Here is a 27399-nt window from a genome sequence, read left to right on the forward strand (position 1 = left end):
TGTTTACCAAGCGTTGCGGGTCTCGATTCGGCCGTAAGTTATAACTCCTTCGAAATGACTCAAAAACGTAAACACGAAATAAGGAATATGACAAAATTATAGAAGGAATCCATTAACAACATCAAATTTAATTACGTTGCTATGAATTTGAACGACATTATCACAAGAAAGTTGGAGGAATATGCGAAATATGAAGAAACTAAAATACTGGAAATTGAAAAATGAGCGTGCAATTGATGATAGAATTCTGCAGAGCTTTTACTGTAGATTTTTGTGTGTAGTTGTTGAGAGTTCTTTTCTGATCGTCTTTACCCACTTTTGTTCCACTATGTACGACAGTCTTCCCTTCCCCCGTCACTCCACGTTCTTCCACTTCCTTCCACGTCGGGTCCGTGGCAGCGAACTGCTATCACGTTTCTTCATTGGGCCACTGTATTTTTACTTGGGCTTTTTCTCTGCTTGGGCTGTATCTCTTGGGCTCCCAAGACTTTGGCTAAATAACTACAAGTTGGGTAATGGCCCATCTATTTGGGCTAAACAATTGCCCCCCGTAGCCAATTTGGCCCATGGGCCAATTTGGCTATGTTTTCGCACGTCCCTTTTCAAACACGTAGAATTCCCTCGCACATTTCCAAGCATTTTTATTTCCTTGGAGTCCTTCAAAAATGAGTTTGAAAATGTACCCCCTTCACAATACAAGATCCTGGCTTGTTTATATTTCTATCACAAACCTTATTTCCCAATTATCTTCCTCGATCTCCGCACCAAATCCCTAAACCTCCTACGCATTCCCTTCGTTCCTTCCATTGTATCCTCATCACCACACTTCTTCGCTGGAACACAGAAACAAAGCTCCCTCCTACCGCCCTTCGTTCCTTGATTTTGCCCATTGTCCGGACGCTTTTAGTCGATTACGAACCTCAGAGTGTGGATCGATCTGGGCGCAACCGAGGTCTGTTCTTCCTTTGCGTGATTTGGTTCCTCCTCCTCGCACCTTGCTGCCCGTGCGACTCCAGGAAGCAGGTAGGTTCTTGGGTTCATACTTTCCTTCAATATGGTGGAATTAATTGTGTGGACATCCTCTATTTTTGTTCGAAACTTTGCATTGATACCTTCAGGTGGGCGTTGTTCGGGCACTTGTGGTAATGAAATCATTATGCCGTTTAATGCTCTATCCTGTCAATGTTAATTTTTCCTTTGAAGAGGTTTCCTGATTTAAGATATGAAGTAGCTCGTGTGTATTAACTCACAGGGACAAGCAGTGATTCTTCACTTGTGAGCACCTATCGTTTTACCCGTAGGAGCCAACCTCTTTCCCCTAATAGCAGATTTGTTACTGGGATGTCTACTTCTGGGTATGTTTACTCTTTATCTGGACGTCTTTGATAAGCCTCAATTCATCTCACTTTGAATTTAATGCCATTTGCAGACCCTCAACGATCATCGAGGAAGACTCGAATTTGGTGGAAATTTTTAATCATGCCATTGATCCTTCCTATCTCCATATTCCCTTATCCACCGAGGCCACCAACATGCTTTTTCCTCTGCCCATCCTTGAGCCAAACGTCTTACTGCTAAATCGCACTGTTGTACCACCCTTTGAGTTTGTCAAATTTAAATCTTTACCCAGAGGAGACGTTAACTAGAATGTTTGGGTGGAGAGGTTGAAAAAATTTGATGGGGGAATGTGGCGAAAGCAAGGCCTTTACCAATTCATCCAAATGTCCACCACCGACCGTACCTTCAATCTTGACCTTCTTGAGGGTGCCATTCGGCTGTGGGCACCGCATTGTAATTCCTTTATTTTTCCATGCGGCCATATGTCCATCACTCTTCAAGATGTTTTGCATCTCACTGGTCTTCCCATTCTAGGAAACGACTTTGCTAGCCTGGTAGATGCCCGGGACGTACCCCAGCTCCCTGAACAGTATTGGAGCCCTTCTTCTTACTCTCAGATTATCAGGTCTTGGAGCGCTCTCAAGAGGACTTCCCCTACCAGCGAAGAACGTATATCCTTTATGTGGGTACTGATATGTAAGTATCTTTTTTGTCCTTCTTCTGGTAAGCCGACTATGGAATATCTGGCCCTCGCTCGGTCTCTGAACACTGGAAATGTACACGGTCTTGGTGTGATGTTTCTGGGATCACTCTACCATTGGCTGAATGTTGCCGTGAATGATGTGCCCCTCTCTAGACTTAACAGGGTGATGTGGTTTCTTCAGATGTGGCTGTTCTCTTATTTTCCTGAGTTAAAATCCCCACCCGGCCTTCTTTCTGAGAGGTTGTCACGGAGGGAACTAATGGCTTGTCAGAGTACTTTCACTGTTGCAGGGGTGTGTGCTTTTATGCGATCTCTGCCCTTCTCTCGAGCAGTTCACCGGCCACCATTCCTCACCATCACAGCCGAGGATTACTCGTGGATTGGGTATATGGCTACCAGTAAAGCGACAGACGTAACTTCCTTGGTTAACAATGTGCGGATTGCCACCCTACATCCTCGTTTCCTAGTACATGACGGGGTGTCCCCCCGTGATCAGAGTACCCATGTTTTTGAGTTTTACAATCCAACCTTGTACCTCTCCCAGCTAGGTTTGTGTCCAACCGTCCCTTCAAACGCTTTGTATCTGCCTCGCTCCCTGAACGAAATGATGAAAGCGGAGTTGTCTCAAAAAAAATTCACCTCCCTATCGTTGATCGAATTATCGGAGCAAGTCGAATATTTTAAGACTCCTGTTGTGGAGGCCCCCATTTCAGTCTCCGATGACTACCTTGCATGGTGGACTGCGAGATACAGTTGTATTATCCCTGCAGAGCTGGACATATCAGGCATATTTTCCCCTGCTTTTGTATGATTTTCTACTCTGAGATTTTAAATATTATGTATTTGGACATGTAGATCCTCAAAGTCCTCGACCAGCCTTGGATCTGTCGGTTGCAAGGAATGATAAAAAAGGCAAGGAGGGGAAGCCCAATCCTACCCCAGTGATTCCGTCTGTTCAAGTGAAACAAGTATCTGTTCCTTCGCCGTCGAGACGGCGGACTCGATCTACCACTCATTTGTCTCGGGCAATCCAACCACTCACCTCCATTCCTTCAGCTGGCCCTGTGACGGTGGAAGAACTTGACTCCTCCTCAACCTCCAGTCCTTCCAGAAAAACCGAGTCGGATGAGCACATCCCTTTGGCCACTCCTCTGGCCGCATTCAAGCGTAGAAAAGTTCTTCCCGGGGGTCATTTTGATGATGTGGTAGAGAAATCTCCCTCGGCTGGCTCCCATTGTCAGGTAATAGCCATTCTACTCTCCCTTTCATTGCCAGTTATTGTTTGGGTCTCACCTTCTCTCTGGTTTTGTAGGATTTATCGGCACGGAGGGCGATGGTCTCTTTGGTTGAAGAGAATCAGGAATTTGACTTTAGCTTTTTAGATTCCGGGGCCTCCCCTATGGTTTCTTCTTCTCATATTCCTACTGGCTTGGAAGAAGCCACCGCCAAGGCTTCGCTGCGGCATTTTCTAAATATAAATCTTGATGCCTTAAGAACCATGGAGAGAAGCACCATTCTGTCTGCCATGTCCATACTGCAAAGTAGCCCTGATTTTTCCTCCGCATCCCCGTTGCATGATATACTGAATACTCTGCCATCTATGTTTTCTGCTTTTCAGGCTTCAAGTTCCACTTGTTCCGAGACATTGACTCAGGTAAGAAATTTCAAGGGACAGAAAGAAAGATTGGATAGCCTACTCTCCGAGAGACAAACTGCCTTATCCATTTTGCATCAAAAGACTGCAGAGTTTGATGCCAAGGAGGAACTGGTGAAGAAACTAGAAACGGAACTCGCTCAACACAAAGCTGATATGGTAACTCTTCTGCACGAGAGTGAGGTTGTAAAAACTTCCTCCGATAAACTCAAGCTCGACATTCAATGTCTGGGTGATGATTTGATGAATCAGAAACAAGCCTATCAACAATGGGAGGATGACTTGAGGGCTGCTGAGCGAACTCGAGCCGAGTGCCTGTCCAAATGGGAAGAATTGCGCCAACTTGACCTTTCTTGATACTCCGTCTCATCTCAGTTTATGTTTGGTGTTTTTGGGAATTTTCTAGAACACTAATGTAATGTTTTCTTGACATATTACACTTGTTTGCCATGATTTGGCTTGTTCTTTTGTTTCGTGAATGTTGGTGAATGACTAGAAACCCAATTTTGCTGTTGGAATATAATTTTGTTTGGATATCTGTTGCTTGGGGGTTTGTTTGTAGGTATTCACATTTTGGCATACTACATTTACAAGGGAAACTCTGCCAAAATTTTTCTAAAGAGTGAACATCTCCTAACGACGCAAATCAACGCAAATCAACACATATTCCCAATGAACGGCCAAACCACATTGTTCCCAATAAAGTTCAGTGAAGTTTCAAGTCCTGCACTAAATGAACTTCGTTACGTCGTCGACTTGGCCCACTAGCACCATGAGCATTTTACCTAAACTAATTACAACGGACTCCATGAGCCTAATTTATTTATTTACATGTACTTCATCACTATTTACAAACAAGTTCAACAAGGAATGGCTTAAAAGCCGATTCCTTGCATATTCATATGCACTCCTTACAAATTAATTACGACAGATCTAAACAAAGTGGTCATTTAGCCTACTTAGTACTGCACTCCTTCGCATCCCGCTTCATGAACCCTTCGGCTCCGACATCTCCACCCAACTACTGGGATAATAGTGCTTTAAATACTTGCCATTGATGCATCTTCTATGTGGCCTCCCATCCAGACTGGACAGCCAGTATGCGTTTCCATCTAAAACTCGATAAACTTTGAATGGCCCTTCCCAATTGGGCGACCATTTGCCGAATTCCCTGTCTTTGGATCCAAGAGATAGGATCACCTTCCAAACCACGTCTCCTTCTTCAAATATTTTCTTGTTCACACGTTTATTGTAACTTCTGGCCACCTTGGACTTCTGCAGCATCAAAGCATTATATTTCTGCATTCTCAGCTCATCCAAATCCTCAAGTTCCATGATCATAGCTTCAGTGTAACTCTCTGGTTCCAAATCATTTTGCTTCATTACTCTCAAAGAAGGGACTACCACTTCCATAGGCAATACTGCATCATGCCCATAAGTCAAGGTGAAAGGGCTTGTACCGGTAGCACTTCTCTTTGATGTCCGATAAGCCCATAAAGTTTCTGATAACAGACGGTGCCAATCTCGGGGGTTATCCTCCATCATCTTTTTCAATATTTTGATCAATACTTGGTTTGAAGCTTCAGCTTGACCATTGGACCTGGGGATAATGAGGTGAAGAATTGATCAACTGGATTCCATAATCCTCGGCAAATTCCTTCATTTCTGACCCCACGAACATAGTTCTCTGGTCAGTGGTGATCGATTGCGGGATTCCAAATCTGTGAATAATATGTTCCTTCACGAATGTAACAACATCTCTCTGTTCCACCTTCTTCATAGGAAGGGCTTCAACCCACTTGGTGAAAAAATCGGTAGCCACAATTATAAAGGAATGTCCTTTTGATGAAGGAGGATAAATTTTCCCTATCAAATCCATGGCCCACCCCTGAAAGGGCCATGGTTTTATGACGGCATGCAATTCATCAGCTGGTATTCTCTGGATATTTCCGTGTTTTTGGCACCGTTGACATCCTCTCGAATATCTTATACAGTCCTTCAGCATCGATGGCCAGTAATGGCCATGTCTGCGGATTAACCACCTCATTTTAAACCCTGACTGGTGTGCCCCACATATTCCTTCATGGACTTGCTGCATTACTCTCATGGCCTCTGGGAAACCCAAACATCGCAGCAACAAACCATCATCCCCTTTCCTGTACAGTTCATCTCCCATCAAGATATAATGTAAGGTCCTCACCTTCAAACCATAATGCACCTTCTGTTCAGGATTTCTCAATGCATCTTTTATCTCATCCCTCCAATCTCCAGCGAGGTCAACATCAATATCGAAAGTATCCACTTGTATTCCCCGCTGTTGAATTGAAGGGTGATTTCTTTTTTGTATCAACAAGAGTTTGTGGGTGAGCTCGGGCGACATCTTTAAACCGGAAGCAATTTGAGCCAATTCATCAGCTTCCCAATTGTCTTGCCTTGGCACATGTTGGAATGTCACATCTTCAAAATCATCAAGAAGCTGTGAAGCAGCAGTAAAGTAAGGGGCCAACGCCAAACTCGAACATTTATACTCCCCTGACATCTGCTTGAGAACCAACTGGGAATCTCCTATAATCAATACATCTTTAGCGCCCAAATCTCGTAAATTCTCCAAACCAATCACTAATGCTTCATATTCAGCCTGATTATTGGTGCAAGGGAAGTCTAGGTTGAATGACAAGGCAGTCTTCACACCCGTTGGGGATGTTATCACGACTCCCACCCCTGATGCCCTCTCTGTGCTGGAGCCATCAAACTTTAATATCCAAGGATGATCAACATATAATACTGGGATATCTACTGGTGCACTCCCTGCCGCATCAACCATAGGGTGGTCTGCCAAAAAATCCGCCATGGCTTGGCCTTTCATGGATTTTTGGGGACAATAAATCAATGTAAATTCGGCCAAAGCCAGCGACCATTTGCCAATTCTCCCAGTCAAGATAGGCCTGTGAAGCATGTATTTGACAAGATTTGTCTGTGAAATCACATAAACTCTTGAATGAATCAGGTAATGCCGCAGTTTAGTACATGAATAATACAACGCCAAACACAACTTTTCTACGGCTGAATATCTAACTTCCACCTCTGTTAATGAACGACTCAGATAATAAATGGCCTGCTCATGATTCTCTTGATTATTTTGTGCTAAAAGACATCCAATAGAATCCTGAGCGGCCGATCCGTACAATTTGAGGGGAAAACCATGTTTTGGGGGCATCAAAACAGGAGGTTTAGACAAATACTCTTTTATTTTATCAAAGGCTTCTTGGTGACACTTTTCCCATTTAAATTCTTCCGATTCTTTCAACTTTAATAATAGAGAAAATTCACGAGTTTTACCTGCCAGGTTCGAAATAAATCTTCTTAAATAATTTACCTGGCCGAGGAATCTTTGTAGCTCCTTCTTATTTTTCGGTGGCATCGCTGCCATAATAGCTTTAGCCTTATTTTTGTCCACCTCTACTCCTCGTTGGTGAACCAAAAACCCAAGGAAATTCCCAGCCTGTACACCGAAAGCACATTTCAAAGGATTCAACTTCAAGTTGTGCTGCCTCATCCTTATAAAAATCTTCTTAAGATGGCCAAAGTGATCTGCTGCTTTTCTTGATTTCACAAAAATGTCGTCAATGTATACGTCCAAGCATTGACCAATCATGTCATGGAAAATGGTATTCATGGCCCTTTGGTAGGTTGCCCCTGCATTTTTTAATCCAAATGGCATAACAAGCCATTCAAACGTGCCAATCGCTCCAGGGCATCTAAAAGCTGTCTTGGATAGATCCTCCTTTGCTATTTTTATTTGGTTGTATCCTGAAAATCCATCCATAAATGACATCAACTCATTTTTTGCCACTGCATCAATTAACATATCAGCTACTGGCATGACATAAATGTCTTTCGGGGTGGCACAATTTAAATCTCTGAAATCTATGCAAACTCGAAGCTTCCCATTCTTTTTCATGACCGGGACTATGTTTGCCAGCCACTCCGTGTACCTTATCGGACGGATGAATTTTGCTTTAAGCAATTTTTCAATTTCTTCTTTCACCCTTGCTTCAATCGCCTTGGACATCCTTCTAGCCGGCTGTTGGTATGGTTTGAAACCATCTTTAATTGGTAGTCGATGTTCCACCAATTTACGGTCTATACCAGGCATATCTTCATATTCCCATGCGAAACAATCTTTGAATTCTGTAAGAAGTTTCACCATTTCCTTTTGCGTCTCTTCCCCCAATAAATCACTGATGTACGTGGGTTTAGGGCATTCCACAGTTCCCAGATTCACCTCTTTCAAAGGGTCTTGAGTCTCCGGCTGCCGATCTTCCATTTGAGCCGGAGCTAAGACTATGTCTTCCAATTGTAACTCTGTTTCCTCACTAATATCAAATCCGTCTTCAAATATTACTTCAGTTTCATCAATGTCCCATAATTCCTGAGATTGGATTTCAGTCACCAGCTGCTGCAATGTGGCTTTCCACTCGGAAGTTGCAGCCAGTTCCATTTCTTCTTTAGTGAACTTAATCATCGACCACCTCGATAAAAGGTCGAACCATGGGTCTAGGAGAGACCATGGCAGTGGGTTTGAGAATTTTTTCAACTGCTTCCCTTACCTTCTTGGTGTCCATGTAGACTGCTCCTTGCTGCCCATTCACCTTGTACTCACGAATTCTGATAGGTCCGAAGGCTCCATAATAGTATCTAGCTTCTACTGCGTTGGAGTTTGACTGATACGGCTGTGAATCAGCCTGTACCACTTCCACTTCATCCCCTTTCCACATCAACAATAACTGGTGCATGGATGATGGTACACAATGATTGGTGTGAATCCAATCTCTTCCTAACAAAGCGTGGAAACTAGCACTGGAATTTACCACAAAAAAGGCTGACAACGAAGATCGGGAGCCTACAGTGATGTTTGCTGGCAACACCCCAAGAGTTTTTGTAGACTCTCCGGTAAAGGCTGCCACAGAAACTTCAGTGGGAATCAAATCCTCCACCTCCTTCCCCAATTTCTGAAGAATTCTGTACGACAAAATATTCACAGCAGACCCATTATCTATTAACACTCTAGACAACGGCTTTCCATTCACATGCGCTACAATATAGAGTGGTTTAATATGCTGAGTCATTTCATTTGTGGGTCGTTTCATCAATACTCTTTTCTCTTCATCGACAAAAACACCGACGCTTTCATTCAAAATCTCAGTCTGAACAGGTTGTGTATCATTTTGATTTCCAGCGAACACTTCGGACTCACACATCCTTTTGCGTTTGAATTCTTCTGGCAACATTAACGAGCCAGTGGCACATTCAAATGAAATCAAAATCTGCCCCACTTTGACAGTAGCCCTCTTGACTAGTTCACTGTCTTCCTCCGATAATAGATCATCATCTTCCTCCTCATTATCTTCAGTAGCCTTCCTCCCAAATTTTTTCTTCTCTTTAAATGACTCCTCTACCCCAGACCTACGTTCGGCAGCTTTTTCTCTCAACAAACGTCGTTTTTGGGTTCTAGAAAGAGGCTTTGGGAATTTTGGATGTTCTACTCGCCTCCATACACCATCAGGGATTGCTCTGGGAGGAACAACAAAGCGGGAATTCCTCTCATATTTTTTATCAGTGTTCATAAGAGATGGCCTCTGTATTATCTTATGAGATGACTGCTGGCCATTTCTTCTCTCGTTATTCATCGACCAAGAATACGGGCTCCTTCTGAGGTACTGGTTCACCGGCCTTCTGGCCATGGATTCCCTGTCATACCTCATATTCCTTCCAGTATAATGCAGATCTTCCTCACTGTAATAGCGGTCTTTTCCATGACAAGTTTCTGATTTCTTCTCTTTAACCTCAAACATCATTTTCCGAGGTACCCAACACTTCTTTACAGTAATTCTTGGCCTAATGGACATGTCCATGTTTCCACTCCTCCTCCTCTCATTGATCAAGAAGCGCAAGTCAGTACTGCTCATGTTCACATTGGCTATCGGGGGAAAAGGATCTTCATCCACGATCATTGCCTCTTTTTTCTCGGGGAATTTCAAGATCCCCTTGTTGATTCTTTCCTGCAAGACATTCTTGAAAGCCCAACAAGCATTAGTATTATGATTGAAGGAATTGTGGTACTTACAGTAATCTCTCCCTTTCAATTCCTCCCTAGTGGGCAGCTTATGGTCTGGGGGGAATGTTATAAAATTTTCCTTCACTAAATGATCAAAGATTTCCTCCGTCCTTGATGCATCGAACGTATAGGGAGTTTGCGCTGGAGGCATGTTTTTCTTGGAAAGTTCTTCACCCTTGCGCCTCAACGAAGGGACAGTGCGTGATCTGGAATTTGCTACTTCTGCCAATGCAACTTCCTCCACTTCCTGGAAATAAGAGCCCCCTGTAGATTTTCTTTTATGGCTCTCCTCTCGTAACAATTCCTCATACTCTGACACTTTGGCAGCGAGTTCATAAAAGTCACGGAATTCCATCCCTTGGAACTTCTTTCTAAGTTCAAAATCGAGTCCTCGCTGTGCCATCTTCACGTACTCTGATTCAGGAAGGAAAGCTCTGCACCTGCTTCTCACCTTCTTGAATTTACAAATGAAATCATTAGCAGATTCCCCGGGTTTTTGGACCACTCTTGACAATTCTGCTATACTAATCTCAGGTACCGTCCTGAAGAATTGTGTATGGAATTGACGTTCCATATCATGTCAAGTCATAATAGAGTTCCGAGGCAGCGTTGCATATCATGTGAAAGCAGTACTGGTCATGGAATTTGGGAACAAACGTAACTTGTAATTAGAAAAGTTCTCCAAATTTGCCAATTTCCCACACTGAATTGTAAACCTGGCTACATGTTCCATGCTGGATTGACCGTCTTCCCCGGAGTATAACGTGAAGTCTGGAATGCAATATCCTCTTGGGTAAGGGTTTTCATGATCCACGATATCAGGATACGGTTTATGGAATTCTGGTCGGTTGATTGGCCTCACTCCTGGGCCATACAACTCTTGAATCACATCACGTACCATCTCAAAATCCAACGCTGGAGTTTGTCTTAAATGGTGAGGAGAATAGGTTGCCCCCCGAGTATTATTCCCCGAACCTGGCGCTGGATATCCACGCACTCCCCCGTCAACATACATCCCTGGATGTGAGTTAGGAGACGTCACAGAGAACACGTTACCAGCCATTTGTTTGCCATTGTTGCAGTTTTGGAACTTCAATCCCAATTCCTCATCCCTCTTGTGCGGAGGAGTGTATCTCCCTCCCCTGGAAGATTCTGGAATTCGTGTTTCCCCCAAGCGGCGATTTTCACCTGCTTGAGAAATTCCTGATCCCTGGCCTTGATCTTTTGGCAATTTAACGTCAGTTTCTTGGAGTTCAGCATTTTCTGGTGTAACAGCCTCTCCTCTTACAGATTTCCTCCATTCCTTCATTTCTGCCACAAATTCCATCATAACAGTAGAGAAAGTTTGGGTCATTTCCTTGAAATCACAGCGGATATTTTTCTCCATAGCCAACATAAAGTTCAGCGAAGACCCGTCACCACCAGAAATAGCAATTCCTTCTTTCATAGTTTCTTCCTCGAACTGGTGTACAAGCCTTTCAACCGTTCTTCCTTCTGCATCAGTTTCTTCCTCCTGTGAACGATGATTTTTTCCATGTGATGGAGGAATTCCTTCATTCTTCTCAGTACGCTTTGGAGGCATTTGGTCCCACCGGGCGTGCCAACTTGTTTGTCGCTGAAATTTTGCGGGCGTTCCAGGCACGTGTTCGTGCCAAATATGTGAAATAATCTGACTTTGTTTACCAAGCGTTACGGGTCTCGATTCGGCCGTAAGTTATAACTCCTTCGAAATGGCTCAAAAACGTAAACACGAAATAAGGAATATGACAAAATTATAGAAGGAATCCATTAACAACATCAAATTTAATTACGTTGCTATGAATTTGAACGACATTATCACAAGAAAGTTGGAGGAATATGCGAAATATGAAGAAACTAAAATACTGGAAAATGAAAAATGAGCGTGCAATTGATGATAGAATTCTGCAGAGCTTTTACTGTAGATTTTTGTGTGTAGTTGTTGAGAGTTCTTTTCTGATCGTCTTCACCCATTTTTGTTCCACTCTGTACGACAGTTTTCCCTTCCCCCGTCACTCCACGTTCTTCCACTTCCTTCCACGTCGGGCCGTAGCAGCGAACTGCTATCACGTTTCTTCATTGGGCCACTGTATTTTTACTTGGGCTTTTTCTCTGCTTGGGCTGTATCTCCTGGGCTCCCAAGACTTTGGCTAAATAACTACAAGTTAGGTAATGGCCCATCTATTTGGGCTAAACAATTTTGTTGAACAAAAACTGGAAGGAAAATCGAAATATTATACCAAATCTTTAAATTTTACAACCAAATCTTTTTACCAAAACTGAAACTTTAAAAGATTTGGTTTTCAACCAAAATATTTTCCAGATCTAAAACATTATCAAAAAATTTTCAGATCTAAACCAAAATAATTTTCAAATCTGAAACCGTATCAAAATATTTTCAGATCTGAAAACATATCAATATATTTTCCAGATCTGAAGCCATATCAAAAAAATTTTAAAAAAATTTTATTTTTCAGATCTGGATCCAAAAAGTATCCAAAAACTTTAAACAAATCTCAATGATTCAAACATGAATGGCTCTGATACCACTTGTTGGGGAAAACCCATAAACCGCAGAATCCATCACGTTAAATCATTAAGAATTTGACTGAAAACTTAAGCGGAAGCGTACCTGAAGCCATAATTCTGAATTGTTTAGAACGTGTCTTGATCTTCCAAATCTACGCGCTCTTTCCTTGAGAGAATCCTTTAGTTTCTCTTAAGAACTATTTTCTTAATGGGTGAGAGAATAGTGAAAGTAACAACGCGAGATCTGGGGACCATGACCCTTATTTATAGATAAAGTTTACCAATATCTTCTGATATTTCTGTTTTAGCCCATCATAAAAACAGAAATTACACTTATGTCTCTACACATTAAAGGCCCACAACCCATTAGATACATTAAAGCCCAATAATCCGAAACATTAATTGATCACTTTATTTTGGGCTTAACTTAATAGACAACCCACAACACATAATTATTCACATATAAGCACATATTAATAAATTGATCCAACACACTTAGTTCACCAGAAATTGAGACTAAATCAAATAACCAAAAGGTTACTGATATGAACAATCAGTTTGTTTTGAGTAGCACGAAATTGATCCTTAGAAGATCGAATGTAATGATGTTTAAAGCGTGCTGAGAGCGATGAAGTATGTAAGCTTACCAGAATATTTTGACGGTTGAGACGAGGATAGCTTACAAGAATATTTTGATGGTTCAGGCTCAAGGAGTTCATCCGCAATGCTCTGAATAATTTGATCAATGTTTTCAGTAGAAACGGACGGTTTAGATCCAGTGACGTCTGGTTCCTCTGGTTTTGTTGGCGGAGAACTTGGTGGAGGAGAGTTTGCATACATACATCAAAGGATTGGTCAACTGTGTTGTATGCAATTCCTTGGGAGAGGTCAACAGCTGTTCTGAAAGAGCTGTTGGATCATCCGTGGTGGGAGAACCTAATGGAGAGACTGATTTTTCTTGAAAGGTGATAGCTTTATCAAAATCGGATAGAAACTTCTCTGCCTCATCAACAGAAACAGTTTGAGCAGCTGAAAATTGAAGTGGAGGCAGTTGAGCAGACGTATCAATGGCAGAGATTGTTGGAGACTCAGATGGAATGTCGGTAGTAATCTGATGACTTTGTGTTTCTGCACTTGGAAAGTCTTCGGGCGTGATTTTTCCAGAAGGAGACATAGTGTTCTCTTCATCAGCCGGTTGAGTAATGGGGATGGCTTGAAACTGTTCAGAGCTCATATCTTCATGTATTTCCATCAGAGAGTCGAACTTTCCCTGTTCTGTAACTGCTTCATGATCCCTCCCTAGAGGAGAGTGGGTTGTTTCTTTGCCTTTGAGCTAGCACTTGGTCAGTGGTAGTAGTTATTAGTTGAGTGAGTTCAGTAATATTGAAACCCCGATTGCGTTGTTGTTGGCTACAGTCTCCTTGATCTTCATGTTCAACTTATGCAAATTGATGTAACCAAACTTTTACCTCAGGTTCGGTCAGGTGAGCACATCTTCAACACCTATGAGTTCGGGATGACAACAAGGGGTTGGAGGATCTTCATAGATGAAAAAAATTAGATGGCTCCAGAAATATTTCCAGCCTGACATGTTTGATGCCTAAGTCATAAACTAGACGACGATGACAAAAAAAAGTTCAAAATATAACAATGCTAAGTGTAAAGATGAGTGAATGAATTCATGGTACAACACACCTTGGTATTTATAGGGGTGGCTGGACTTGTTACTTTATCTAGATAGATTACCTATTAGGTAAATTTCCTTAGATAAGATATTGGGTTACCAGATTTGTGATGATCTGCACCATATTTCAAAGACTCGCGGCTATCCAAAATATCCGGGATTTTTCCCTTATCAATGGAGATTTGTTAAGTGTATTCATGTTTATCATTTGCAAATTGGGTCATTCATAATGGCTTCTAGGGATAATCCTCTGCTCCTGGATTTCACCTTCCCGCCGTATGATGTGATCGAACCCAAACATATCTGCCCTGCAATCCGATCAATACTCAGCAAACTTTTGAATGGGTAACTGCCCAGAATTCTTTACCAGTTCGATTTCATATATGCTTCAACCGACGTTTGATTAACGAAGTTGAGGGATCAATTTTTTTTTTATTTTTTTGGTTCCTTGGTAGACTATTTATAGCTTGCAACAACTTGTGAATGGAATTTGAAGTGTTTGATTTCATGTTTATTTAAAGGAGTTTATGCATATCTATTAGATAGAGTTTGAACTATATCTAGATTTAAATGCATCTTGAATCGAAGGCCACGGACCGACCCTTACAATTTCTTTGGCTTGTGAGCTGTAGGAGGCTGAGTTGATTGAATTGGAAAATACAGTGGAACCCACATGGCCAAAGCTGATAATTCCTATGGAGAAGATCATAGACAGATTATCAGTCCCTTGGGGGATCGTTAATCACCTCAAGTCAGTGAAGGATACGCCGGAGCTTAGGGCCGCGATCGAGGAAATTCAGGTGATAATGGATTATTGGTTGGTTTTGATTCCATGGATGAAAACGGCTTTTCGTGGCTGATTTCTGTAAAAGAAATAATGTAATTTGCAGCCCGCAAAGGTTGAATTCGAGTTGAAATTAAGGAAGAGCAAGGTCATTTACCATGCGTTTAAAGCTATTAGAGATTCCTCGGACTGGGAATATTTGAATGACGCCCACAAACGAGTGGTGCTCAGTGAGTGTACACTTCTGTTTAATTTCAACGTTTATCAAAATTCTTTTGACACATGCACGCACATTTATATATTTAGGTCTCATGTGAGATCGGTCGATCTAATCTATACATAAAATGTGAACTTATACTTTTGATATAAACAATAATATTTTCATGGGCCGGTTCTTATAACATCTCATAAAATTAACCGATGAGACGGTTCACTGGAGTTTTTGGGATATAAATAATCCAACCTAGTATGTTAGCAAAGGCTGAGCAAGAATACCACCAGGCTGGACTTGAGGTCATGAGATTGATAGGTGCATGTCTCTTTCTTGATTTTGAGAGGGGCCGAAAATAAAGTGTAGTTAATCATTGTATTAGATTCATTGGTCCGAAAGAAAGAATTTTTTTCAAATCGAAATTAATTAATTTTTATCTTCGATCAATTATGTCGCAAGGAATGTTAAATGGATTGGTTTTGTTAACGTTTATAAACAAAAGAGAAATCTTAACTTCTTAATTATGTAGACTTAGTTAATACTTTTGGTTTTAAAATGGCAAGATGGATTCTATGTAATTGAAATTATTTGGAATATGTTAACCTTAATACAAATAGTTTAAATATTTTACTTTACTGCCTTTTTCATTATGTCTAAACTTCATGGGTTGGTTTTGAACAACTCAAATTAATGAAAGAATTGAATGATGCACCCTATTGTTTGAGGTGCTCAGCTTTTAAAATTTGACTCAAACCAGAAAAAATCTTAGACCTGATTGTTCCCATGATTAAGAAAAGCAAAATCTTAGTGGCATTACTTTATTTAAAAATGAAAGAATATTGTATTGAAATTTAGGAATGTTTCTTATGGATCTTAATGTAATGAAAACTCCTGCAAAATAAATTTATTATCTTTAGTATAAAAAATATCGTCCTAAACATAAGTGTTCAAACAATTATTGCTATAGCTAGTTCCATCGAATTCAATTCTGAATTTTATGCAGTGAAGTTAAAAGAAGCAGTTCTGAATGGAGTTTCTCTTGATGATAGCAGCAGAGAGCGCTTTAATGAAATAGAACAGGTATTGGCCTAAGGAAATTTATCATCTACAATCAATGGAACAACTCATTTTTATTGAATTTCCTCAGACTATCAGTACAAGATACTTAAATTAATGACGCGACGAATCATTTTCCATTTTCCTACGTTTTCATGGGGATTTAGGAGCTGGAAAAACTTGGTCAGAAATTTGAAGAGAACATATTAGATGCCACAAAAAACTTTGAGAAACTTATAACAGACAAAAAGGAAATCCAAGGCTTGCCTTTTACCATCCTGACGATAGCTTCAGAGACTGCGATTCGCAAGGTATCATACAGTCGATTATTAATTTTTTTGAGCTGAATTTGAGGCCTTATTTCTCACTTGGGAAGTAATTTTCTTACTTTCTTGATTATTAAAAGGGTTATGAGGAGGCGACTGTTGATAAAGGCCCTTGGATTATTACCTTGGATGGTCCAATGTATCCCTCTATCTTGCAGCATTGTTCTAATAGATCTTTAAGAGAAGAAGTTTTCAGGGCATATGTAACCCGTGCGTCGTATGGACCTCTAAACAATACGCCTCTTATCGAGCGGATTTTGCAGCTCAGATTATAGAAAGCGAAGCTTCTTGGTTATTGTAACTATGCTGAGGTATCTTTAATTTCACGAGTCTTGAGCTGAGTTTGTTTTCTTGCACAATGTTTTTCTCGCAGAAGCTCACAAGTTTCATATTTAGGTCAGCATGGAAACAAAAATGGCTACCATTGATAAAGCGAATGATCTAATAGAAAAGCTTCATAATGCTTCTTGGAGTCCTGCCGTTAAGGGTACGTAGGTGGATGATTTTAATTTGAATTCTTTGATCAACGCTTGAAATAATGATATGTGACAGAATATGCATGAATGAATGTTGAGTGAAGTGGTGATATTATTACAACTCAAATTTATGAAATTTTTATCGGTATCTTGAAATTTTAGAATGTGTGATCTCATGGGCCCAAGTGGCTCAGTTGGGAACTTCTTTTATGCCTGTAATCAGGGACGTAGCCAGGAAATAAACTGAGACCGGGCTGAATGCCTACTAGCGACGGCTCTTCCAAACCGTCGCCGATTTTAGATCGCCGACGGTTTTGATAAACCGTCGCTGATCGAGATCGGCGACGGTTTTTGGTCCAAACCGTCGCTAAATAGCGACGGTTATAAGTAAACCGTCGTAATTTTAGCGACGGATTATATAAAACCGTCGCTAAACCATACGTTTTTTTTTTTTTGTACCCTGGGCTATGGGCTAAAATTTGTTATAAATTCAAAATTTTAGCGACGGATATAGTAAATCCGTCGCTAATTCATCCATATTTTTTAGTAGGCCGAAAAATCTAGCCAGGGCTGGAGCCCACCCCAACCTTTGGGGTGGCTCCGTCCCTGCCTGTAATATGATTATGATGTTATAGATATTTAACTTTTTCTTGAATATTTTTGTGGAATATTTTTTGGGATGCCTGTAGACATGGAAGACATTAGAGACTTTGCTATAGGTCGAGGTGCTGAAGAGGCTAAAGATATGGATCAGTGGGACATTAACTTCTAGAGTGAAAGGCTCCTTGAGTCCAGTTATGACATAAATGAGGTTGACTTCCCTTCATAGTTTATCTTACCAACAGAATATAACATTTTTCAAAGAATGGAATGAGTTTTATGTTTAAAATGTCATATTGAAATGGTAATTGTGATTTATAAGGATACACTTCCAACGACCAGAGTCATTCACTTCATCATCATACCATATGCATTTGTACTCTAGTTCCTGTTATGTAAAAACCACTGTTCAAAAGGTGGCGCCTCGGTCCTAGGCGGTCACCCACCGTCTCGATTTTTAGAAAATCAGTGACTCTAGGCGTGGCTGGAAAAATCGTTAGTCTAGGCGGATAACAAATTTTCTAGGCAGATCGATTTTTTTTTATAAAAATAATAAATTTTAAAATATTTATAATGAAACTGATGAGCACATTTATGCACGTTCTGACTAATTTTTTATATTATTAAATATATTTTTGTATATTTTTATAAGTAATTAATATATTTTAAAGTACCACCTAAGCGCCGTATAGTGGCCGCTAAGGCACCTAGAACCTTGGTAAAGACATAAAGAAATTGGCTGGTTAGTGAAGCAAAGTTTGAGTTCAATTTTCTTCAAGAACCTAATTTTTCAGGAAGAACTACGCCCATATTTCTTTTTGTCAAAGGTCATGGACGGTCTTTTCAACCTGGCAAAGAGGCTGTTTGACATAGACATTGAGCCAGCTGAGGACATTGCTCCGGTAAAGTTTCTTAAAAAATCTGCTGCTTTAGGTTGTCTTTCTTGTTGAAAATCCAAGACATGTTTGGACATTTGTGCTTCTATGCAGGTTTGGAATAAAGATGTCAGCTTCTACAAAGTCAAGGACTCTTCACACACTACCATAGCATACTTTTACTTTGATCCTTACTCTCGTCCATCAGAGAAACGCGGCGGATCATGGATGGATGTCGTTGTTGGTCGAACTGTTGTGCTTTCTAGTGACAATAAGTCACCTAGGTTGCCAATTTGCCATGTTGTGTGCAATCAAACACCACCAGTTAAAGACAAGCCTAGTCTCATGACAATCCGTGAGGTGTGCATCAGAATACTATTTGAGTCTAATTCAAAACTGTGCATTGAACTTTAGCTTCATTCACTTATCTCTTACCATCGACCGACCCCATGATTTTAATTTTTTAGTTTTTATTTCCATTATTCAGCTCCTATAAGCCATAGTCAATATATATGCATCTATTTGTTCATCAGTTTGTGATACATCTTTATTTTTCAGTGAATGTTCATAATTTCTTCAGGTTGAGACTGTCTTCCATGAATTTGGCCACGCGCTTCAGCATATGCTCACCAGACAAGGTGAGGGTCTTGTTTCAGGCACTAAAGGAATAGAATGGGATGCTGTAGAAATAGCTTCTCAATTTATGGAAAACTGGTGTTACCAACGGTAAATGATCTCTACTTATGCATCCTTTGTCTTCTACCAAATTATAATGTCCCTACTGTATATTCCAAACCCACTGTAAACATTATTGAACTTTATGTGCTTTGTTACTAATGCTGAGATAAACAGGCAACATGACTTTAGTCTCTCCTCCCCTGGCTATCGTAGCACCTATGCAACTCATATTTATGTCATATTTGATGTTACTACCTCATGACTTAACAATATCAGGTTTCCAAATTATGTGTGCACGCAGTCTAAATTTATGAAGTTTGTTTACGTGAGTTATTTGAAAAATGAGATAAACAGGCAACTTAAGTTTCCACCGAAACTCGAGTTATACAAGTTGTGGCAGCATAACAATGGCTAATAATCTTGCATGCCTTTTCAGGGACACTATGTTAAGCATAGCCAGGCATTATGAAACTGGAGAATCTCTTGCAGAAGAGACATGCTTGAGAGTTCTTTCTGCAAGAACATTTAGGGCCGGTTCACTATTGCTTCTTCGGGTAAACTTAAAGCTAAAACTGTGATAGGTTTTTTATAACTTTTTTCTCTATCTATTAATATGGCCATTGAGAGTACCTTTCTCTACTATTTTAGAACATGTAATGCTTCTTTCTTGATGATTTCTCAATGGTTCAAAGATCATCACAAAATAAGATTCTTGAGCGGAGGAACCCTTTGATATTAGATTTCAGGTGCAAGGCTAGGTGGTGTCTTATCGAAGGGATTCCTAAGGCTAGCCTTACGTCTTAGCTGTCAAAGGCTTCCTATGATTTCATATGGTAGAATCTAAATATTTGAAAATAATTATGGCACACGATCAATTATGTAATTTACAAACTATTGAACATCAATAGAACAAATAACCATTATCTATATGAGAAAATAAGATAGTATCAACCAACACCCCTAGTGGTCTAGTGGCACAAACCTCTCCCAATTGAGGATTATCCAACACCCTAGTGATCTAGTGGCACAAACCTCTCCCAATTGAGGAAAGGCGTGGTTTGAACCCACATCAAATAAAAAATTCTCCCCCCACACCCGGGCTCATCTTTCAAGGCCAAGCCCTTCCTTCTAAGCACAAGGTTTGTCTATGCAAAAGGACGAGCCTCGATGGGCATTGAGCCTAGTTGCACACCCCATGTAGACTTGTAATAACTATGCTCAAACTTTATTTTCCTTTATAACTTCTTTTTTAGCATTATTGATAAGATAAAAATTACTTATCTACCACCATATACGTCCAACTAGGAACAAAGAGTACTCTTTGATGCCTTGGGTTTCAGGTGACTGTCACCACTAGTTCATCATAACTATATTTCGTGGTATATTTGTATGATTTTCAACACCATTTTCGTGCTTGCAGCTACGTTATGCTAGCTTGGATTTGGAGCTACATTCAAAATATGTTCCAGGTGCGGCAGAGTCGGTACATGAGATAGATCAGAGAATAGGAAAAAAGATTCACGTAATTCCTTTGCTTCCAGAAGACAGATTTCTTTGTAGTTTTAGCCATATCTTTGCAGGTTGGCCGACGTGTATCTTCTTTTCATCCAATCCAGATTCATGTTCGACTGTGATTTGACATTTTTTTACCATGTATGTCCAAAATGCAGATAAATATGCAGCTGGATATTATAGTTATCATGTTGATTCCTCCCTAACTGATTCTTTGAGATATCTAGTTAATAATTTAATATTTTGAAAAAAATAACCCCCGCTAATTTTTTCGCTTCGAAGTTTGCTTGAACTTTGATCAAAATTATTATGTTTCAGTGGGCAGAAGTGTTATCTTATGATGCTTTTTCAGCATTTGAAGAAGGTGGTTTGGACAATGAACATGTTAGTATATTCGCTCTAAACTTTTATTTGGATCGGTGTAACTTTTTTTAAATTCATGTTCAAGTTTAAACTTGATGCATCTTCAACAGGCTATTAAAGCAATGGGCGGTAAATTTAGGGAAACAATCTTGGCCATTGGAGGTGGAAAATCTCCTAATGAGGTACTTGTAACACCAGATCGCACGTTAGCACACAAAAATTCTTAGCAAATGTTAATCAGAATCCATTATATTCATCATTATCTCACACAAGTTTTCGTCTAATATATGTTAATCAGAATCGATTATGTTTATAAATTTATGCTGATATTGTCAGTCGAGTTATATTTTCATTTTGCTTCTCATTCAGGTGTTCCTGGAATTTCGAGGGCGCGAGCCTTCACCTTATCCATTTCTCCGTTACAATGATTTACTACCTGTTGTTGTACCTTAGCGATTCTCAAGTCCTTCAAAATAATGCAACAAGAATCCAGGCATGCTACTGTTAAGGATAATTACGAAGATCAAGAGATGATTATCACCAATAAAGGAAGAAATCGGTATACTCAAATCAAGGATCATCATACACATTGATTGACATAATTAGAGATTGACATATGCAATTAGTTTCGGACTTTCCTTTTTACCAAAACTTGTACTTGTATTTATTCAGTGTAAAATCATTGTAAGAAATATACTGAGAGAGCTTCCGTTCACTTATTCTCTCACTTCACATGGTATCAGAGCTTGACCCTACACCAACAAACCAAAACAAAATGTCTTCAGCTTCTTCTTCCTTGCTAAAGCAAGAACCTGAACTCAATTTGCAGTCATTTCACCAATGTTTTAGTTTGATCTCCATCAAACTAAATCCAAGCAATTTTCTTCTGTGGCGATCCCAAGTCATCCCACTAATCCGCAACCTTGGTATCTACCATCACATCCATGTGAATGAAAAACCAACAGAAGAAATTGTGAATGAAAAGGGAGAAAAACAAATGAACTCCCAATATCAAATCTGGCTAACAAATGATGGACTCCTAACTTCGTGGCTCCTTGGAACCATGACAGAAGATGTCCTTAGCACGATTTTTGGAGAAACAGGAACTGCTTTTGATCTATGGACATCACTGAGTGTTGGTACAGGTTTGATTATTCTTACCAATCAGACGACTTACCCCAAGCTCTTGCTGCAATTAATCTTAACAGTGAAAATGATCCATCATTTTACGTTGATTCTGGGGCTACTGCGCATATGACAAATGATGCAGGTAAATTATCATCCTTAAAATCTTACAAGGGCAATGACATGATTTTTGTGGGTGATGGAAATGCCTTACCAATCTCTCATGTGGGTGATGCACATGTTTCTACCAAAGAAGGGAAATTTAAATTAAATGATGTGCTTGTCGTTCCGCATTTGAAAAAGAATCTGATATCTGTTGGAAAATTTGCATCGGATAATTATTGCACCTTTGAATTCACATCTTCTGATTTTGTTGTTAAGGATCAAAATCAAAGGATAATTGCGAAGGGGCGTAAAAAGGGACAGTTATATGCCTTGGATGGAGTTTTTCATGAAGCCTTGAGCGCAATAAAGAAAGGAGGTTCTACGTCTACACTATGGCATCAACGATTAGGACATCCTAATTCAAAGTTATTATCTTTGTTAAAAGAGAAAAATGTCATTGATGTTTCTTATTGGATAGCTAAATCAAACATATGTATCAGCTGTCAAATGGGAAAAAGTTGTAGACTCCCCTTTAAAACCAATAATAAGATCTCAAAGTTTCTCATTCAAAAAATTCATTGTGATCTTTGGGGGCCAGCTCCTATAGCCTCAAATCAAGGTTTTCGATATTATGTGATTTTTGTTGATGACTTGAGCAGATTTACATGGTTATATCCTTTAAAGAAAAAGACAGAATTTCTTGATTGCTTCATCAAATTTCAGAAACTTGTGGAGAACCAATTCGATCAAAGAATCAAAATTTTTCAATGTGATGGTGGAGGAGAGTTCAGTTCAAATACTTTTATTGATCATATTCAGAATTGTGGAATTGATTTGCATGTTTCTTGTCCTGGAACTCCCCAACAGAACGGTGTAGCGGAACGAAAACATCGACATATTGTTGAAACCGGACTTACCATGTTATTCCATGCAAATTTACCTTTATCCTTATGGGTTGAAGCTTTCCTTACTGGTGTATATTTGATTAATCGTCTACCATCATCAGTTCTGCAGAATGAAAGCCCTTATCACAAGCTTTATAACAGATATCCAGATTATAATGGCTTGCGAGTGTTGGGATGCTTGTGTTTTCCTTCCTTGAGACATCAAGGTGGTTCGAAGTTTGTCAAGAAAACATACCCATGTGTTTTCATTGGATACAGTCCAATACACAAAGGGTATCGATGCCTAGAGCCAAAATCAAAACGAGTATACATTTCGCGACACGTCATTTTTGATGAACAAGCCTTCCCCTTCAAACCAACACAGCTGGTCCAAAAATCTCAAAATTTTTCCCTGTCAGAATTTCCGAATTTGGATGAGCTGATTGGCACGTCGGAAGATTTTTCGAAACAGGATAGTTCTCAATCCTTAATTGCTCCTAATTTCATAAATTGTTGTGACAATATTTCAAATGCAGATGTCAATACTTCCACAAACTTGGAGATGTTTGGTGCTGATAGTACAGAATCTCAAATCATTGACTCATCAAAGTCATTAACTACAGAAACTCGTGGCCCTTCTACACAATCGCAAATTATGCAAAATGACTATGAGCATGCTGAAGAAACTTCGATCGAGCCAAGGATAGAGTTATTATCCGAACAACCACAAAATATGGAATCTCAATCACCTCTCATTGAACATTCTGAAGCAATTTCTCAAACCACTGCTCGACCAATGAGACAACGCAAAACGCCTTCATATTTGCAAGATTATGCAATTGTTGCCACAAAAGAATCCCTTCCATCAGAACCAAACAGCCTCAAAGAAGCCTTAAAAGATCAATGCTGGATAAGTGCTATGCAAGATGAACTTGATGCTCTCAAGTCAAATGGTACGTGGGATTTGGTTCCTAGGCCCTCTGGCGTCAACATTGTTGGCTCAAAGTGGATTTATCGAATTAAAACGAAACAGGACGGAACAATTGATCGCTTCAAAGCTCGTTTAGTTGCAAAAGGCTTCACACAAGTCTCGGGTGTCGACTATGACGAAACCTTCAGTCCGGTAGTTCGTCCAACTACCATACGGCTGGTGATTGCTCTTTCATTGTCATTCAAATGGCAGATGAGGCAACTCGATGTTAAAAATGCTTTCTTGCATGGTAATCTTAAGGAAATTGTTTACATGGAACAACCACCAGGATTCATTGACTCCACAAAGAAAAATCACGTTTGCTTGCTTAAGAAGTCAATCTATGGATTGAAGCAAGCACCTCGTGCTTGGTTTGACAGACTCTCTCAATATCTGCTACAACTTGGATTTTATTGTAGCAAATCCGATGCTTCACTTTTCGTCTATCGTGCTAATGATATTATCGCTATTATTCTCATATATGTAGATGATGTAATCCTTACAGGAAACAATGATGCATTTGTCCAAGGATTAGTTGATAAGCTGGGCCAAGAATTTGCTATCAAGGACCTCGGATTACTGCATTATTTTCTTGGTGTTGAAGTGAATTATTTTCCTGGTGGTGTGTTCTTGTCGCAGCAAAAGTACACTCATGACTTGCTTCACAAAACACAGATGCTTGAAAGTGTTGCCTTCTCTACACCCATTACGATAAAAGAGAAAACGCAACCATCAGATTCAGAGCCTGTCAATGCGACTGATTTTCGAAGCATAGTAGGTGCACTACAATATCTCACCTTCACGAGGCCAGACATAATTTATGCTGTCAACAAGGTTGCTCAGTTTCTCAGCAGCCCTACACTAATTCATTTCAAGGCGGTGAAGCGTATTTTGAGATACTTAAACGGTACACGAAATTTTGGTGTTCGATATATAACTCAAAGTCCTACAACCCTCTATGCCTTTAGTGATGCAGATTGGGCTGGTTGTCCAACCACCCGAAGAAGTACTACAGGATTTTGTGCATTTCTTGGTGCAAACTGCATCTCTTGGTGTTCAAAGAAACAACCCACTGTGTCCCGCTCTAGTTCTGAAGCCGAATACCGATCCATGGCCTCCACAACAGCAGAAATAACTTGGTTGACATTCCTTCTTCGAGACATTGGGATTAAATTATCACAACCACCACAACTGTTTTGTGACAACATTAGTGCACTCCATATGTCAGTTAATCCGATGTTTCATGCACGGTCAAAACACATTGAACTTGACTATCATTTTGTACGCGAGAAAGTTGCGATGGGCTATCTTGTCACACGATATATTCCGTCCTTGTCTCAGCCTGCTGACATTTTTACAAAACCATTACATAAGAATGCTTTCCAAAGGTTTAGAAACAATCTGGGTGTTTGTCCCCCTTCATACACCAGATTGAGGGGGCATGTTAAGGATAATTACGAAGATCAAGAGATGATTATCACCAATAAAGGAAGAAATCGGTATACTCAAATCAAGGATCATCATACACATTGATTGACATAATTAGAGATTGACATATGCAATTAGTTTCGGACTTTCCTTTTTACCAAAACTTGTACTTGTATTTATTCAGTGTAAAATCATTGTAAGAAATATACTGAGAGAGCTTCCGTTCACTTATTCTCTCACTTCACAGCTACGCCATTGTCCTACAAGCCTCGTGGCATTCGATACTCGAAGGCATTTTAAACCAGTTTGTCCATCTTTGATATAGAATAAACGAGGTGATTTTCGATATATCGAAAAATTCCATAATGCAAAAAGAATTGAAGCACATTCACGGTGGGATTCTTTTAATCAGAAATTGAATTCACGTGCATTTGGAGATGTTTTTCTTTGTAATAATTTAACTTTGGATTGTACAAAAACCTACGTTAAAATTGTATCGGAGACTAAAAATTTAAATTGTTATATGCTTATTTATAATAAAATCTAGACGGTACAATGATTAGACGTTTCTTTTAATCTAAAGTACAGTAAAAATTCTATGTTAGACCATGGAAATATATTGATTTAAATCGATGTATCATATTTTTTAATTAATATAAATATAAAAAACTAAAATTTATCGTACATATTTTAAAAAATAATTAAGCGATATTATATCATTGTGCAATAATTGTTTCTGCTACGAGTATGATCGAATAGAAACACTTATATTAATTTATTGTTGAGTATTTATAAGTTTTGGTGACGTTATCTAATTCATAAAACTCGGACGCATTAAAATTCAGCAAACAAGTAAATTCAATAATCCCCATTTCAGTAGACTTCTCGCATTTACTTCAGAAGATATGATTAGGGCCTACTGAATTCGGGAAGACGATCTTCACTAGACTTATCATAATATCTCTAATGTAGACTAAATTGCATGTACCAGCCGTATAATATTGGATTTGTTTTCTTATTTGACGAAGACATATTATCAGCAAATTCAAATATCAGTGAATGTTCAAAGTGTACAAGACACAGAAAAACATTTATGTCTGTTGAATGTCTGTGTCGCCGGAATTTATTGTTTCTGTAGTGCCAAAACTATCTAGTACACGTAAACCTCATGCATGATAGAATTAATTATCTCGTTGCTTCAAACTTCAAGTACACACTGAAATTATCCAATTTGGTGGATAAGGATAACTTGTTTTATTTTCATGCACTCTAATCATTTGTATATGCATGTGAGGTAATTAGAAGAGTGAATCTTTGAAATTTTCATAAATCATATTCGAGACAGATAGAGTTTGCACTTAGTTGATTGAAAACAGACTTAGGTTGTTAATCCAGCTGAATTCACTTAAGTTTTTAAAACCGTAAAATCTTTCAAAAAGTTTATTATTCACTAGTCCCCCTAAACACATTTTCGAACCGGAAGTCCGATTCTAATCCAAATGTACTGAAACATGCGGTGTCCGTTGAGTTCATTTCACGGGCACTGCCTCATTGATCAAAGGCCGTTAAATAATACACCCTGAAGTGTCAAGTTAAATTAATCCATATAAGATAATGGCTGAGATCCGTGTGGGCACGCCGCGTGGTGGTTGTTGACGGATAGTTTTTGTTTATATAAGTAGTCGGTCAAGTAAAATGATCGAATGATAGATGTTGAAACAGTGTGGTGGCTACTTGATCTCCAAATAATATATTGAATCGGTTGACCTATAACAATTTTGTTATTACCATAACTAGAAACTTACAACCCAACACATATCCACGTATGAAATTAGAATCATTATTCAATGCATAAATTTATAAATATTTAATATTTCATTTTAGATCTAGTACACAAGTTTAAATTTCGAGACAAGGGAACTAAGCTTCATTTTAAAAAAATTATTGATAAAAAATCAAGGG

The 27399-nt window shown here is 39.5% G+C and overlaps 1 pseudogene; it reads left to right on the top strand.

Annotated features, from left to right (window-relative positions):
- The first annotated feature begins 14258 nt into the window (after positions 1-14258).
- On the top strand, positions 14259-21446 carry LOC140834127 (organellar oligopeptidase A, chloroplastic/mitochondrial-like; annotated as a pseudogene).
- The last annotated feature ends 5953 nt before the right edge of the window (positions 21447-27399 follow it).

Source organism: Primulina eburnea, chromosome 6 (genome assembly GCF_022965805.1).
Source record: "Primulina eburnea isolate SZY01 chromosome 6, ASM2296580v1, whole genome shotgun sequence".
Taxonomy (NCBI): Eukaryota; Viridiplantae; Streptophyta; class Magnoliopsida; order Lamiales; family Gesneriaceae; genus Primulina; species Primulina eburnea.